At 44.2% G+C, this 17,407-nt stretch overlaps 1 long non-coding RNA gene across 1 annotated transcript in view; it reads right to left on the bottom strand.

Annotated features, from left to right (window-relative positions):
• The window catches only part of LOC141126696 (uncharacterized), an 885,136-nt gene extending 883,525 nt beyond the window's left edge, over window positions 1-1,611 (bottom strand). Inside the window, exon 1 of the long non-coding RNA XR_012241431.1 lies at window positions 1,478-1,611. This is a non-coding gene — a long non-coding RNA (uncharacterized lncRNA). The remainder of the gene's footprint in view (window positions 1-1,477) is intronic.
• Window positions 1,612-17,407: the final 15,796 nt, after the last annotated feature.

Here is a 17,407-nt window from a genome sequence, read left to right as displayed (position 1 = left end):
AAGAGAGAAGAAGATGTTCAGGTGGATTGGGCAAGAGCAGAAGTGTCACTTATTTTCAGAACCCCACTTCTTTGGAAGAACCCCCTGTATGTGCAGCCCCCTGTATGTGCTCCCCCGTAAGGAAGGCCTTGTTTTTATACTGTGTGTTGGGTGTGGGTTAATCTGGCAATTAATCAATTAGGAGGGCATATTAGCAACACAGCTAGCAGGGCATAACTTTCACACCACAATCAAACTGCAAGGGGACTAAAAGGCCAAAATTGTAAAGATAAGGCAACCCATAATTTAGGTAAGACTTAATGGCTAAATAAACATTGAAATAATGTGAGCATGGCTACAGATGGAGTTGAAACAGTGGTGACAAACAGGTTTACCCAATAAGCTGTTTTGCAGTCATGCAATGTTCAGTTTTAAGGTATGTGGAGATATAAACGCAGGTTTACCCAATAAGCTGTTTTGCAGTCATGCAATGTTCAGTTTTAAGGTATGTGGAGATATAAACGCAGGTTTACCTGTGAAGAGAGAAGAAGATGTTCAGGTGGATTGGGCAAGAGCAGAAGTGTCACTTATTTTCAGAACCCCACTTCTTTGGAAGAACCCCCTGTATGTGCAGCCCCCTGTATGTGCTCCCCCGTAAGGAAGGCCTTGTTTTTATACTGTGTGTTGGGTGTGGGTTAATCTGGCAATTAATCAATTAGGAGGGCATATTAGCAACACAGCTAGCAGGGCATAACTTTCACACCACAATCAAACTGCAAGGGGACTAAAAGGCCAAAATTGTAAAGATAAGGCAACCCATAATTTAGGTAAGACTTAATGGCTAAATAAACATTGAAATAATGTGAGCATGGCTACAGATGGAGTTGAAACAGTGGTGACAAACAGGTTTACCCAATAAGCTGTTTTGCAGTCATGCAATGTTCAGTTTTAAGGTATGTGGAGATATAAACGCAGGTTTACCCAATAAGCTGTTTTGCAGTCATGCAATGTTCAGTTTTAAGGTATGTGGAGATATAAACGCAGGTTTACCTGTGAAGAGAGAAGAAGATGTTCAGGTGGATTGGGCAAGAGCAGAAGTGTCACTTATTTTCAGAACCCCACTTCTTTGGAAGAACCCCCTGTATGTGCAGCCCCCTGTATGTGCTCCCCCGTAAGGAAGGCCTTGTTTTTATACTGTGTGTTGGGTGTGGGTTAATCTGGCAATTAATCAATTAGGAGGGCATATTAGCAACACAGCTAGCAGGGCATAACTTTAACACCACAATCAAACTGCAAGGGGACTAAAAGGCCAAAATTGTAAAGATAAGGCAACCCATAATTTAGGTAAGACTTAATGGCTAAATAAACATTGAAATAATGTGAGCATGGCTACAGATGGAGTTGAAACAGTGGTGACAAACAGGTTTACCCAATAAGCTGTTTTGCAGTCATGCAATGTTCAGTTTTAAGGTATGTGGAGATATAAACGCAGGTTTACCCAATAAGCTTTTTTGCAGTCATGCAATGTTCAGTTTTAAGGTATGTGGAGATATAAACGCAGGTTTACCCAATAAGCTTTTTTGCAGTCATGCAATGTTCAGTTTTAAGGTATGTGGAGATATAAACGCAGGTTTACCTGTGAAGAGAGAAGAAGATGTTCAGGTGGATTGGGCAAGAGCAGAAGTGTCACTTATTTTCAGAACCCCACTTCTTTGGAAGAACCCCCTGTATGTGCAGCCCCCTGTATGTATGTGTATTATAAAGCACTGTTGGGTATTATTTACTAAAGGCAAAGACACTTTGCACTACAAGTGCAGTTGAAACTGCACTTGTAGTGCAAAGTGGATTTTACCTTAGGAAATAACACCCATTGTCACAGAAAACACCAATTAGAGCACCACAAAAGTGCTGGAGCGTTGAAACAATAATCCACACATTCTTGATTAACAATCTTTTTAATATCAGCACAATCACATGTGCATTTAGAAAAGGTTTTTAAAACAAACCAACATGTTTGTTGTATAACAATTTTTGTGGTCACATTAGAAAAAGTAAAAATGTCCATTTAAGATAAAACAGACATGTTTAAAACCAACAAGAAAGCCACAACTCTGGAACTTACAAAGTTCACATTTGGTAGAACTTGAAGGCAATATCAGACATGAGTATTTACAAACTGTGTTTGATATTGCATTCAGATGGGGTGAAGTCACCCCAGGAAAAGCCAAATTTTGAAGATGTACACAAATTGCCGAATGTCAACATGTGCTACCTGCCATCATGGGGGATCAAGGGACGGGTTTTGGGGGTGCAACCCCTTCCTCACAGGTACTTTATTATTGATGGCAGATGATGGCAGATAGCACATGTTGACACACTGTGTGCATCTTCAAAATTTGGCTTTTCGTGAATATGTCAAAAAAAATTTGAAATTTTTAGATCACAAAAAGCACAAAAAAAAGGAAAGGAATTTGGAGGGGTTTTAAACTCTCCCTAAAACATCAATGATGTTCTTCATTTTTTTTTAACATCATTGATGTTTTTCTGGATTTTTTCCAAGTCCCTATTACACCCCATGATCTCCCTGATCAGGATCTGTGCACTTTCAGAGGTGAAATGACCTGGATCCACAACATCACGATCACCTAAAAAGATAGAAACAAAAACACACCATGTATTATAAATATGCCGGCATCCATCTCTTACCTGAGCCTGTGGTTGCAGACACTCACCTGTTGTGGTGACAATTTCCACCACATCTTCCTCCTCCTGCTCTGCTTGTCTTTGGGGGATTTCCCCTTCTTCCAGAGGTGGGGGGTCTGTGGTCTCCTCGGATGAGGGGTGTCCTCCGAGTCTTTTCTCCCCTATTTAAAAAAAAATAGGTATACTTAGCACACAGATATTTGATGGCAGAACTAGGAATATGAAACATTGTTTGGAAGTGGGGTACAATTGTCTGTTTTGGCAGAATTCCAAGATGAAGACATATTTTGTCCTTGGTCAAGCTTGAATACTTGCCTGTTTTGTACAAGCTTCACAGATGGAGTCACCCCTATAGTATACACTGGAGCACCTGTGTGGGACCCCCTAATGAAAAGGGTGTTCTGGTGTCCCACACTAGTGCTCCAGCATCCAGATGTGTAACCAGCTGCTGAGTGTCCTCTCCTTACACAGAATCTAGTTTGCATTTCATTCTAAACGAACAAAGAAAAATTCCAACGAGCCAAAATGAACCTAGTACTAAAAGTAAGCACTACACAGCCGCATACATGAATCACGCCTTGTAATGCGTGTGAAATATTAAATAAATAATTAAATATGATGCACTAGAGTGTGCTTACCATGCCCTAATCCTGGCACACAGAGATACAGTGCATATACAACAGAGTATAAAATAATTTAACCCCAATATGTGCTATATCCCCCCAAGATAAACAAACTTAATGTGCACAAATAAACAGTGCAGTGAGCATGTGAAATGGTAATATCAGCAAAATACTCCAAACTGAATCAGTGCAAACCAGGTGCTAAAAGTGCAATAAACAAATAAATAATAAAATAAATAACATTAATTCATAAATGATTCATATATGCAAACAAAAGCTGAAAAATGACATGTGCAAGCCAAAAAGTGCAGAGTGTCACACAATACATATACTTAATCGTCCATCATAAAATAGACATATATTAAACACAAAAGTCCTTAATGAAAGTGATGACAACTGTGCTTCAGTGATGATGTTTTCAAACGTACTGCGATTCCATGTGCCACATATCATGCGATGGTGAAATGAAAGGTGACCCCCCCAAGGTAAAGCGCTCACCTTAGGGAATGTGACTAAGTCGCTAGACAGAGTCAGGAAACGCTTATGAGCCACCCAGGGATCAGTGTGGATCACAGGAAAACAGGCTCCAGCATAGGCTCAAATCATAGATAAAAAGAGAAAGGAACCATATGGTGTGATAACATTTCAAAAGTGTTTATTAACAAGGTCAGATAAAAAACTCTCCCCCAGAAGGGGGTACTCACATTTTGAGGGTGCGTCAGTGCACCACTCAGAAGAGGCATAAAATCTGGATAAAACAATGAGGTAATAGATGTAGCAGTGAGGTTATGGAGACCGTCCCAGCAAAGACAGCTGCTGCTGCTGTACGCTGATGTGCTGGGCTCTGTACCCTGATGTGCTGTGCTCTGTACCCTGATGTGCTGGGCTCTGTACCCTGATGTGCTGGGCTCTGTACCCTGATGTCCTGTGCCCTGTACCCTGATGTGCTGGGCTCTGTACCCTGATGTGCTGGGCTCTGTACCCTGATGTGCTGTGCTCTGTACCCTGATGTGCTGGGCTCTGTACCCTGATGTGCTGGGCTCTGTACCCTGATGTCCTGTGCCCTGTACCCTGATGTGCTGGACTCTATACCCTGATGTGCTGGGCTCTGTACCCTGATGTGCTGGGCTCTGTACCCTGATGTGCTGGGCTCTGTACCCTGATGTGCTGGGCTCTGTACCCTGATGTGCTGGGCTCTGTACCCTGATGTGCTGGGCTCTATACCCTGATGTGCTGGGCTCTGTACCCTGATGTCCTGTGCCCTGTACCCTGATGTGCTGGTCTCTGTACCCTGATGTATTGTACCCTGATGCCCTGTACGCTAATGTGCTGTGCCCTGTACCCTGATGTGGCCTGGTGTGTTGTACCCTGATGTGCTGGACTCTGTACCCTGATGTGCTTGTGCCCTGATGTACTGGGCTCTGTACCCTGATGTGCCCTGATGTGCACTGTACCCTGATGTGTTGTGCCCTGGGCCGGTCTGGATGAAGTCCAGGGCCACATCTTTGTCCCAGTCCAGCCCTGGGCCGGCACCCCCTTGGACAATGTGCCTGACGGCTGAGTTCATCACCCCCATCCCTGCACTCAGTGCACTGATGAGCACTGATTAACAGCCGTAATTGGCACTGACAGGTGGCACTGATTGGAAGCACTGATTGGCACTGACAGGCGGCACTGGCACTGATTGGCACTGACAGGTGGCTCTGACAGGCGGCGCTGGCAATCATTGGCACTAACAGGTGGCACTGATTGGAAGCACTGCTTGGCACTGACAGGTGGCACTGCTTGGCACTGACAGGTGGCACTGCTTGGCACTGACAGGTGGCACTGATTGGAAGCACTAATTGGCACTGACAAACTGACAGGTGGCACTGATTGGCACTGACTGGCATAGACAGGTGGCATTAGTTGGAAGCACTGACAGAGGAGAGGGGGGGTTTCCAGGGGAGTACCTAGAGCATTTGGCACCCAGGCGGATCCTATATCTGGCACCCCCCACCCCACGTTAAAATGTAAAAACACCCCACTGTGCCCCCTGCATACCTCTGCATCCTTTAATATCTCTATACTGTGTACCCCGTCTCCACAACTGCACCTCTGGACCCCTTTACATTACACAGCACCCTGCATCTCTGGACCCCTTTACATTACACAGCACCCTGCATCTCTGGACCCCTTTACATTACACAGCACCCTGCACCACTGGACCCCTTTACATTACACAGCACACTGCACCACTGGACCCCTTTACATTACACAGCACCCTGCACCTCTGGACCCCTTTACATTACACAGCACCCTGCACCTCTGGACCACTTTACATTACACAGCACCCTGCACCACTGGACCCCTTTACATTACACAGCACTCTAGACCCCTTTACATTATACAGGCCCCCTCAGCACAGAAACCCCCCATTCAGCGCAGACCCCCCATTCAGCACAGACCCCCCATTCAGCGCAGATCCCCTATTCAGCACAGACCCCCCTTCAGCACAGACCCCCCCTTCAGCACAGACTCCCCCCATTCAGCACAGACCCCCACTTCAGAACAGAGCCCCCTTTAAGCACAGACAGACCCCCCTTCAGCACAGACAGACCCCCCTTCAGCACAGACCCCCTAATTCAGTGCCAACCCCCCATTCAGCACAGACGGACCCCCCTTCAGCACAGACCCCCCCTTCAGCACAAACCCCCCATTCAGCCCAGAGGCCCCCATTCAGCACAGACGGACCCCCCTTCAGCACAGACCGCCCCTTCAGCACAGACCCCCCTTCAGCGCAGACTCCCCTTCAGCGCAGACCCCCCCATTCAGCACAGACGGACCCCCCCTTCAGCACAGACCCCCTTCAGCACAGACCCCCTCTTCAGCACAGACCCCCTCTTCAGCACAGACCCCCCCTTCAGCACAGATGGACCCCCCCATTCAGCACAGACGGACCCCCCCTTCAGCACAGACCCCCTTCAGCACAGACCCCCTTCAGCACAGACCCCCTCTTCAGCACAGACCCCCTCTTCAGCACAGACCCCCCCTTCAGCACAGATGGACCCCCCTTCAGCACAGACCCCCCATTCAGCACAGACCCCCCTTCAGCACAGATGAACCCCCTTCAGCACATCCCCCCTTTAGCACAGACCCCCCTTCAGCACAGACTTACCCCCCCATCCCATTCAGTACCTCAGATAGGCATGGCACAGGCACAGCAGGTCCCCTCCCCCGTGTACACATAAACACTGGAGGGGGAGGCGGCTTCACTCTGCTCGCTGTGCCTGTGTGACATTTGAGCAGGACCGAGCAGCTATTGAACATCAGCCAATAATTAAGCAGCTTGAGAAAGGGGGCGGGGCTACATACACGTAGCGTCCACGCCAGACCCATCCCATTGACTGGTGTTCGATACCTGCTCAGTCCCGCCCACCCCCGACATCATACACGAATCCTGACAGCTCCTCTCTCTATCTGCATGCTGTTACCATACAGGACAGTGTCACACTCACTCACTGAGCGGATCTTACAAGCCCACAACAATGTTATACTGCCTCACAGGCAGTGCAGGGTACACATTGCACATCAGCCCAGGCAGATCTCGGGATACAGACGGCATGGGGATAAACACTGCTCGGGGGATTAGGGTGTGCCCAGGCACAACCGGCACACCCTGTGGGCACGCCTATGGGAGGATCACAACTTTTTTCTATTTCATAAATGGACACCGTAATGACTACCATTTCCCAGACATAGTGGTAGTGGGTTCAGAGAGACTCTTTCTGTTGTGGGGAATGGATTTGTGATTTAGTTTCATATTATTTATTATAGTAGAACATTTCACAAAAAGCACTGAGCATTAAACATCTGCAGAACAAAAAAATGTGTTTTGTTTTGATACGTTATTTACATAAATCCGTTTAGTTTAATTTGTTAATTAATGTTCAGAATTCATTTTGTTTATTCTAATTTTAATCGATTCAAATGTTTTGAATTCCATTCAAATTCGAATCAAATTTAATTTGAATTCCATTCAAATCAAATTACATTCGAAATCAAATTTATTTTATTCAAAAATTTGAATTGTGGAAGATTGTTATATTCTTTCTATTCCATTCTAGTCTATTTTTTTCTATCCTATTCTTTTATTTTCTATTATATTCTATTCTTAAAATTAAAATTAGACTTTCAGAAAATGGTTAAATTGTTATATTCTTTCTATTCTATATTATTCTTTTCTATTGATTATTCTGTTCTATTCTTTTATATTTTATTTTCTATTTTATTCTTTTCTATTCCATTTTTTCTATTGTATTATATTCTTTTCTATTTGAATTTGAATTTATTCTATTCAAAATTCAAATTTCAGAAGATGGTTATATTCTTTCTATTGTATTTTATTCTATTCTATTGTTTATTTCTTTATTCTTTATTCTATTTTATTCAGTTTTATTATTTTCTATTCTATCCCTTTTTTTCTATTCTATTTATTATTTTTTTATTTTCTATTCTGTTCTGTTTTACTTTATTATATTTTATTCTTTAATTTTCTATTCTTTTCTATTTTATTATATTAATTTCTATTCTATTCCTGTATTTTTTATTCCATTTTATTTTATTTGGAAATTCAAATTTGAATTCAAATTTCGTCAAAAATTTTGATTCATTATTTTGTATTTGTTTAAATTCGTTATTATTGTATTTCAGAAATTAAAATACATCCGAATATCTGAATAATTAAAAATTTGTCAGAATTTCATTTCGGAATTAAATGAGTCTCACATGGCTACTGAGCGATTGCACAGCTGTGAGTGAAACATCTAGATTAGATGCATGTTCCCTATTCTTTATTTTTATGTTCAGTACAGTGCATCCGGAAAGTATTCACAGTGCTTCACTTTTTGCACATTTTATTATGTTACAGCCTTATTCCAAAATTGATTAAATTAATTTTTTTCCTCAAAATTCTACAAACAATCCCCCATAATGAAAACTTAAAAGAATTTTGTTTGAAATCTTTCAAATTTATTAAAAATAAAAAATAAAAAAAATTCCATGTACATAAGTATCACAGACTCCTCCCATGTACATAAGTATCACAGACTCCTCCCATGTACATAAGTATCACAGGCTCCTCCCATGTACATAAGTATCACAGGCTCCTCCCATGTACATAAGTATCACAGGCTCCTCCCATGTACATAAGTATCACAGGCTCCTCCCATGTACATAAGTATCACAGGCTATGGGTGGAACTGCATATAGATGGGCGTAGTTCAAAGTTAATCATTGGAGTTTGTTATAGACCACCCAATGTTAACGAAGAGGTGGAGACTCAGCTGCTTGCACAGATGGAAAGGGCTGCAAGGGCTGGGATGGCGATAATAATGGGGGATTTTAACTACCCAGAAATTGACTGGAGTAATGGCACTGCTGAGACAGTTAAAGGGCAAAAATTTATAAACCTAGTACAGGACAATTTTATGGTCCAGTTTATTGAGGCCCCAACTAGGAATGAAGCTCTGTTGGACCTGGTAATCTGAAACCATGCAGAGCTTATTACTAATGTTCAGATAAAGGAACACCTGGGTAGCAGTGACCATAACATGATTTCATTTGATGTTAGCTGTACACCAGAAATACATAAGGGAAAGATAAAAACACTTAACTTCAAGAGAGCAAATTTTCCAAGGATGAGGGCTGCTCTCCAGGACTTAGACTGGGAGGGAATATTGGCAGCGATAAACACAGAACAGAAATGGGAATTCTTCAAAAAGACTGTTTGGGACCTCACTGCAAAGTATATTCCCATGGGCAATAAGTTTAAAAGGCTAAAAAGAAAACCTATGTGGCTCACGGTCAAAGTTAGAAAAGCTATAAACAATAAGAAAAGAGCTTTTAAAAAATATAAAAATGAAGGAACACTAGGGTCGTTTAAATGCTACAAAGAATTTAACAGAATATGTAAAAAGGAAATCAAGGGTGCAAAAATTCAAAATGAACGACAGATCGCAAAAAATAGTAGGACAAACCCCAAAAAATTCTTCAAATATATTAATAGTAAAAAGGTCAGGTCTGAGCATGTAGGCCCTTTACAAAATAATCTAGAGTGGGTGACTGGGGACAAGGAGAAGGCTAATTTATTAAATACTTTCTTCAGCTCTGTGTATAAAAAAGAGCATGGGGAAGCTCATGTCCATAATGGGGGTGGTATTGACACAGCCCCCAATGATCCACAATGGCTCAAAAGGGATATGGTCCAGAAATATTTAGACAGAATAAAGGTGGATAAAGCACCTGGACCTGATGGCATCCACACACGGATCCTAAAAGAACTGAGCTCTGTAATTTCAAAGCCATTGTATCTAATTTTTAGGGACTCATTAATGACAGGAATGGTACCACTGGATTGGCACAGGGCAAACGTGGTGCCTATATTTAAAAAGGGATCGAAGTCTTTACCAAGTAACTATAGACCTGTTAGTTTAACTTCTATAGTCGGGAAGATACTTTCCAGTCTAAGATCCATTGGCTTATTGGGTTATAAGAATAGACCCCTGTCCAGAACTTGCCCAGTATGCAATTGAGCTGCTGGGCAGCCCTGCATCCAGCATGCTTTTTGAATGGGCATTCAGTGCTGCTGGAGGTTTTGTTACTGATAATAGAACGCGTCTGTCTACCGACTCCGTGAACCGCCTGACATTTATCAAAAGGAATCAGTCCTGGATTACCAGCAGCTATCAAGCCCCTGATGCCGATATCGCTGATTAAGTGTTTTTGGGATGTGGAATCTCTGCAGATCCCTGACATCTCCCCCTTGAGACAGAGAAAGAGGCTGAGGACACAGATTCTCCAGTCCCTTTCTCAGCATTGAAGATGAATGGAAAGAAGATAGGTTACTCTGCTCAGTTATTACAGAACATAGAGAGCGTTCACTATCAATCGCTCTCTATGTCAAATTCAGAAAAAGAAGGAGTCAGTAAATTACATATTTACCGGCTCCTTCCTCTGCTCTCCATCCTGACACATCTTCTGCAGCTGCCGAGAGAGGAGGGAGCCAGTTGTGGTGGAACGAGGGGGGGCGGAGGAGGAGGAAAGGGGGCCAGAGAACACGAGGCTTGAGGAGGAGGACACAGCGGTCGGAGGAGGAGGGAGGGGGTCTGGAGAACATGGGGCTGGAGGAAAAGGACGCGGCTGACATTGGGGGGATGATCGGTGTGGCAGAGGGACAGTTGCGAGCACCAATCTCCCTGTATGGCATTTCAGCTGACAGCTGCGGGAGGGAAAGGAGGAAAAGCGGCTGTCTGAAAAAGCATGCAGGGAGATCGTAGCTTGCAACTGTCCCCCCCGCCGCACTGATCATCTTTAATGATGTTCTAGATGGTGGGGAGGAGGGTGTTGTACGTAACTGGGAATCCGCAGTGGTGAGGAGAAGGGTGTCCAGCAGATTGTAAGTTGTGGGATGTGGGGTTTCCATAGTTGACAAAGTTTTGTTGGAGGATGATTGCCATAAGTAGTATAATTGGTCCAAGATAGAGGCATAGTAGTAGCGGGGAAGCCCTACCCTGCCCCTGGTTATGGTGAATATGTGGTGAGCGCATCTACAGTTGCAATAAAAAGTATGTGAACCCTTTTGGAATGATATGGATTTCTGTACAAATTGGTCATAAAATGTGATCTGATCTTCATCTAAGTCACAACAATAGACAATCACAGTCTGCTTAAACTAATAACACACAAAGAATTAAATGTTACCATGTTTTTATTGAACACACCATGTAAACATTCACAGTGCAGGTGGAAAAAGTATGTGAACCCTTGGATTTAATAACTGGTTGAACCTCCTTTGGCAGCAATAACTTCAACCAAACGTTTCCTGTAATTGCAGATCAGATGTGCACAACGGTCAGGAGTAATTCTTGACCATTCCTCTTTACAGAACTGTTTCGGTTCAGCAATATTCTTGGGATGTCTGGTGTGAATCACTTTCTTGAGTTCATGCCACAGCATTTCAATTGGGTTGTGGTCAGGACTCTGACTGGGCCACTCCAGAAGGCATATTTTCTTCTGTTTAAGCCATTCTGTTGTTGATTTACTTCTATGCTTTGGGTCGTTGTCCTGTTGCAACACACATCTTCTGTTGAGCTTCAGCTGGTGGACAGATGGCCTTAAGTTCTCCTGCAAAATGTCTTGATAAACTTGGGAATTCATTTTTTCTTCGATGATCGCAATCCATCCAGGCCCTGATGCAGCAAAGCAGCCCCAAGCCATGATGCCCCCACCACCATACTTCACAGTTGGGATGAGGTTTTGATGTTAGTGTGCGGTGCCTCTTTTTCTCCACACATAGTGTTGTGTGTTTCTTCCAAACAACTCAACTTTGGTTTCATCTGTCCACAGAATATTTTGCCAGTACTGCTGTGGAACATCCAGGTGCTCTTGTGCAAACTGTAAATGTGCAGCAATGTTTTTTTTGGACAGCAGTGGCTTCCTCTGTGGTATCCTCCCATGAAATCCATTCTTGTTTAGTGTTGTACGTATTGTAGATTCGCTAACAGGGATGTTAGCATATGCCAGAGACTTTTGTAAGTCTTTAGCTGACACTCTAGGAATCTTCTTCACTTCATTTAGCAGTCTGCGCTGTGCTCTTGCAGTCATCTTTACAGGACGCCCACTCCTAGGAAGAGTAGCAGCAGTGCTGAACTTTCTCCATTTATAGACAATTTGTCTTACCGTGGAGTGATGAACAGCAAGGCTTTTGGAGATACTTTTATAATCCTTTCCAGCTTTATGCAAGTCAACAATTTTTAATCGTAGGTCTTCTGAGAGCTCTTTTGTGCGAGGCATCATTCATATCAGGCAATGCTTCTTGTGAGAAGCAAACCCAGAACTGGTGTGTGTTTTTTATAGGGCAGGGCAGCTGTAACCAACACCTCCAATCTCCTCTCATTGACTGGACTCCAGTTTGCTGACACCTCACTCCAATTAGCTCTTGGAGATCTCATTAGTCTAGGGGTTCACATACTTTTTCCACCTGCACTGTGAATGTTTACATGGTGTGTTCAATAAAAACATGGTAACATTTAATTCTTTGTGTGTTATTAGTTTAAGCAGACTGTGATTGTCTATTGTTGTGACTTAGAAGAAGATCAGATCACATTTTATGACCAATTTGTGCAGAAATCCATATCATTCCAAAAGGCTTCACATACTTCTTATTGCAACTGTAGGTGGCTTTTTATCCCTTATGAATTTAGTGATCTGTCCTTGTATGGAGTAAAAAAAAGCTTGGGGAACTGGCAATACTATTGTGCGAAATAGCTATATGAGTTTAGGCAAAATGATCATCTTGAATGAGGCCATTCTCCCCAGACTGGAAAGTCCAGAAACTCACAGTTGGTGGAGTATTTGGAGAAGTGGTTGTTTTTGGAAGGCTCTATAGTTTAAGTTGTATAGCTGGTTTGGGAGTGGAGAAAAATTAATTCCCAGGTATGGGATAGCTTAGGGGGTGGTAACACCCTGCAGTTCATTTGCGGTTTTATTGCCCCCAATCCCTACCCCCCCCTTAGCAGCAGCCAAAGGTGTACACATGCTGCAGCAGGACTTGAGTCCCCGGTTGCTTTTGGTGGGTGCTACCGCCTGCCAGCCGCAACCTATTTAAATAAACAGGGACACTCTGCAAGCACCTTGCAACTGCATGCTATTGTGGGGTCCAAGAGGTTAAAGCAGGTGGTGAGAAGGCAACACAACACTGCCTGCTTTAACCCTTTGATTGCTGTTTTGCACAAGGTTGTAGGGCACTTAAAGAGCGGCCTCATTCACTTAAATGGGTCATGCTTGGCAGGTGCTACACCCATAAACCATGGCAGAGCATATAACGCTTGCTACAGCTGCGATATGTGTACACTCCTGTCAACTGCAGCTAAAGGAGCATTGTTGGGGCGGAAAAAACACATCTTAACCCCAAACTACAAATGTAAATGAACCCTTACTGTTCTGCGCCCTCTATAAGGCTGCTTTCACACTGACGTGCTGCAGTTTACCATCGGATTATGCGGCTCTTGGTCCTTACTACACCTCCAACTTTACAAGGAGTCCCTCTGTATTGCACTCTGTTTGATGCTCTGAAATGGCTGGTCAGCAAACCCAAACCCTGATCTACCAGTCACTTGTCCACAATCTACAGGTTGCTGACCCCCCGCCTGATTGGATATCAAACCTGAAGAATTCAACTTGAACCCATGGTGAAGGCAAAACCAAACCTCATTTGTCACACTTTTGAAAAGCCTCATGAAATATGATGGATCTTTAAAATATAATAATAATAATAATAATAATATTTGATTTTCAGGTCACAGTATCTCGATGTTCGGATCCCTGTATTCCTGGCACCAGAAAAAAGTTTGGATCTTCAATTCATAAATGTTGCTATGAGTGTGTCTCATGTCCAGAAGGAGAGATCTCCAACATTTCTGGTAAGGTTTGTATTTGTCTTTATGAAGTCCTGTACATCTCTGTCATCCCCATGTTTTATCCTTTTATAGACCGATTCTGGCACTCCTCTCCTACATGTAAAAATCATCATTTTTTTGCTAGAAAAACTCCCAAACATTTTATATGGGTTTTTTTTTAGCAGAGACCCTAGGCAATAAAATGTCAGTCATTGAAACTTTTTAAGTCACATGGTATTTGCACAGCAATTTTTCAAATGCTTTTAGGTCTCATGAATTAAAAAAAAAAAAAAACAGTAAACTTAGCCCAATTTTTTTGTATTATGTGAAAGATGATGTTACGACGAGTAAATAGATACCTAACATGTCACACTTTGAAATTGCGCACAATCGTGGAATGGCGCCAAACTTCTGTACTTAAAGTTAGGCGAAGTTTTACATTTTTTTAGGAGAGTTACAGAGGAGATCTAGTGCTAGAATTATTGCTCTCGCTCTGACGTTTGCGGTGATACCTCACATGTGTGGTTAAATGTTGTTTACATATGCGGGTTCCACTTAAGTATGTGTTTGCTTCTGTGTGCGAGCACCAGGTGATGGGGGCACTTTACATTTTTTTTTTTATTGTTAATTTTATTTTTATATTTTTACACTTTCCCTTTATTTATTTTTTGATCACTTTTATTCCTATTAGAAGGAATGTAAACATTGTTTGTAATAGGAATAGGGCATGGCAGTAGGATTGCCACCTCTCCGGGATTAATTACATTATTCAGACAGCATACTTGCCAGTGAGGTGTCCCCAGTGTCACCCATGTGTCTTCCACTCATCTCTGTCCCCATTCCAGTGACCACACACTCTTCTCTATTTACTTCTGCTGATTTCTGTCCCCCTCACTGACATTCACAGTTTACACCTCAAGGCTATAAGTGCCCAAAAACAGCAGGTGTCCCTCAGGATAGACCACCAGCAGCTTAAGGAACTCTCTTCTCCCTGTCTGTGTGTCTCCTTGATGACAGGATCGTCCAGCTCCACAGGAGCCCAGTAGAAGGAACATCGGGTGCAGCCGATCACTCACTGCTTGTAACACATGGGAGCTCCTCACAGCCTACAGAACGGGACAGCAGGAGACACTTATGGAGTCCACCACTGTCGCCTCACTGTGCACCCCACTGTCCACCTGACTACTGCCCCCTGTCCATCCCACTGCCCACCCTCCAGTTCACCCCACTGCCCCCCTCAAGTCTACCCTGCTGCCCCTCTGTGCACCCCAATGCCCCCCTGTCCATCCCATTGCCTCCCTGTCCACCCCTCTGCCCCCTTGTCCATTCTGCTGTCCCCTGTCCCTCCCACTGCCTGCCTGTCCACCCCTCTACCCCCTTGTCCATTCTGCTGTCCCCTGTCCATCCGATGCCCCCTGTCCATCTCGATGCCCCCTGTCCATCCCATTGCCTCAATGTCCACCCCTCTGCCCCCTTGCCCATTCTGCTGCCCCCTGTCCTTCCCACTGCCTCCCTGTCCACCCCTTTGTCCATTCAGCTGCCCCTGTCCCTCCCTCTGCCTCCCTGTCCACCCCTCTGCCCCTTTGTCCATTCTGCTGCCCCCTGTCCCTCCCGCTACCTCCCTGTCCACCCCTCTTCCCCCTTGTCCATTCTGCTGGCCCATCCACTCCTCTGCCCCTTGTCTATTCTGCTGCCCCCTGTCCCTCCCACTGCCAACTGTCCATCCCTCTGCCTCCTTGTCCATTCTGCTGCCCCCTTTCCATCCCTCTGCCTTCTTGTCCATTCTGCTGCCCCGTCCACTCCTCTGCCCCCTTGTCTATTCTGCTGCCCCCTGTCTCTCCCGCTGCCAACCTGTCCATCCCTATGCCTCCCTGTCCATTCTGCTGCCCCCTGTCCATCCCGCTGCCTCCATGTCCACCCCTCTGCCCCTTGTCCAGTCTGCTGCCCCCCTCTGCCCCTTGTCCATTCTGCTGCTTCCCTGTCCACCCCTCTGCCTCCTTGTCTATTCTACAGCCCCCTGTCCCTTCCGCTGCCTACCCGTCCACCCTTCTGCCCCTTGTCCATTCTGCTGCCCTCCTGTCCATCCTGCTGCCTCCCTGTCTACCCCTCTGCCCCTTGTGCATTGTGCTGCCCCCTTGTCCATCCTCCTACCTCCCTGTCTGCCCCTCTGCCTCCTTGTCCATTCTGCTGCCCCCTTGTCCACCCTGCTACCTCCCTGTTCACCCCTTTGCCCCCTTGTCCATTCTGCTGCCCCTCTGTCTCTCCTGCTACCTCCCTGTCCACTCCTCTGCCCCCTTGTCTATTCTGTTGCCCCCCTCTGCCCCTTGTCCATTCTGCTGCCTCCCTGTCCCTTCCGCTGCCTCCCTATCCACACCTCTGCCCCCTTGTCTATTCTGCTGCCCCCCTGTCCAACCTGCTACCTCCCTGTACACCCCTCTGACCTTTGTCCATTCGGCTGCCCTCCTGTTCATTTTGTTGCCCCCTTTCTATTCTGCTGCTCCTCGTCTACCCCCCTGTCCATCCTGCTGCCACTTTAAACCACCAAAAGTGTCCAAGGTATTTTTACAGTGTATACTATAAAAATAAAAACATTGCCGTGAGCCAGTAAAGTATTTGGGTTTGGCTTGAAGAAAAGGTGGCAACCCTACATGAAAGGTCCTCTTTATGGAGAGATCTGGGGTCTATCTCTCCTCTAGGCTGGAAAGACTGATTAAAAAAATAAAACAATTTCAGCCTTTCCACTTGAACACACGGCAGTGTTTACAACTGCTGGGGCCGAACATGATGTCATAACACCACGCCCAGCCTTTGAAGGTCATAGAGACTGCTGGGAACTGAATAAAATGGTTAACTTACAGTCCTGTTTACACCTTGCTTTTGCTTGGTGCTTCGATGGGGCTTCGATGGGGCATCAGTGGGGCTTTGTGGGGCTTCGATGATGCTTCAGTGGGGCTTCAGTGGGGCTTCAGGCAAGCTTTGCCATAGACCTCTATGGAGGCTTTAAAGATGCTTTGAAGCACCACTGAAGCTACATAGGGGATAATTTTGGAAGCTAAGCCGAAGCAAAGCAAAGCAAAAGCAGGTGTAAAAAGGACTGTAAGCTAACCATTTTATTTAGTGACAGGAGTTTTGACTGGGGTTCAGATAGTTTTACCAAAGTGTGTCTAAAGCCTTGTTGAAGCCTTAGCAATTATAAATGAGCCCTTAAGGTCAAATATATAGAAAGGAAATGGGATTTTAAGGTGCAAATTAATTAGAAAAATAGTAACAACTAAATTATATAAGATTTTTAATTTTTTTTATTTTAGAAAAAATAAAAAAATATTAAAAACACTGCAATTGGCAAGTACAAATAAACAAGATTTTATGGATACAGTATAGAAGGATAGAATTCCCAACATGTTTCACCCATATAGCGGGCTTCTTCAGGGGGTGCTGTCCAGCTTGAGGTAAAAGCCTTCTATTGAAAAAACATATACATATAATAATTACAACAGCAATTAATTCATAACCATAGTATCACATACATAATATTTTAATTTCAATTGCATAACAACCTCAATCTATACATTTGCATGTCTATTATCAAGGCACCACTCCTTACCTTGGTCTCTTGAAATATTGTCAAGTCGCTAAGGGGTCACAGGTATCTAACCACGTCCAAAA

The sequence above is a fragment of the Aquarana catesbeiana genome, linkage group LG02 (genome assembly GCF_042186555.1).
Source record: "Aquarana catesbeiana isolate 2022-GZ linkage group LG02, ASM4218655v1, whole genome shotgun sequence".
Classification (NCBI taxonomy): Eukaryota; Metazoa; Chordata; class Amphibia; order Anura; family Ranidae; genus Aquarana; species Aquarana catesbeiana.
This window is presented reverse-complemented; position numbering and strand designations above follow the sequence as displayed.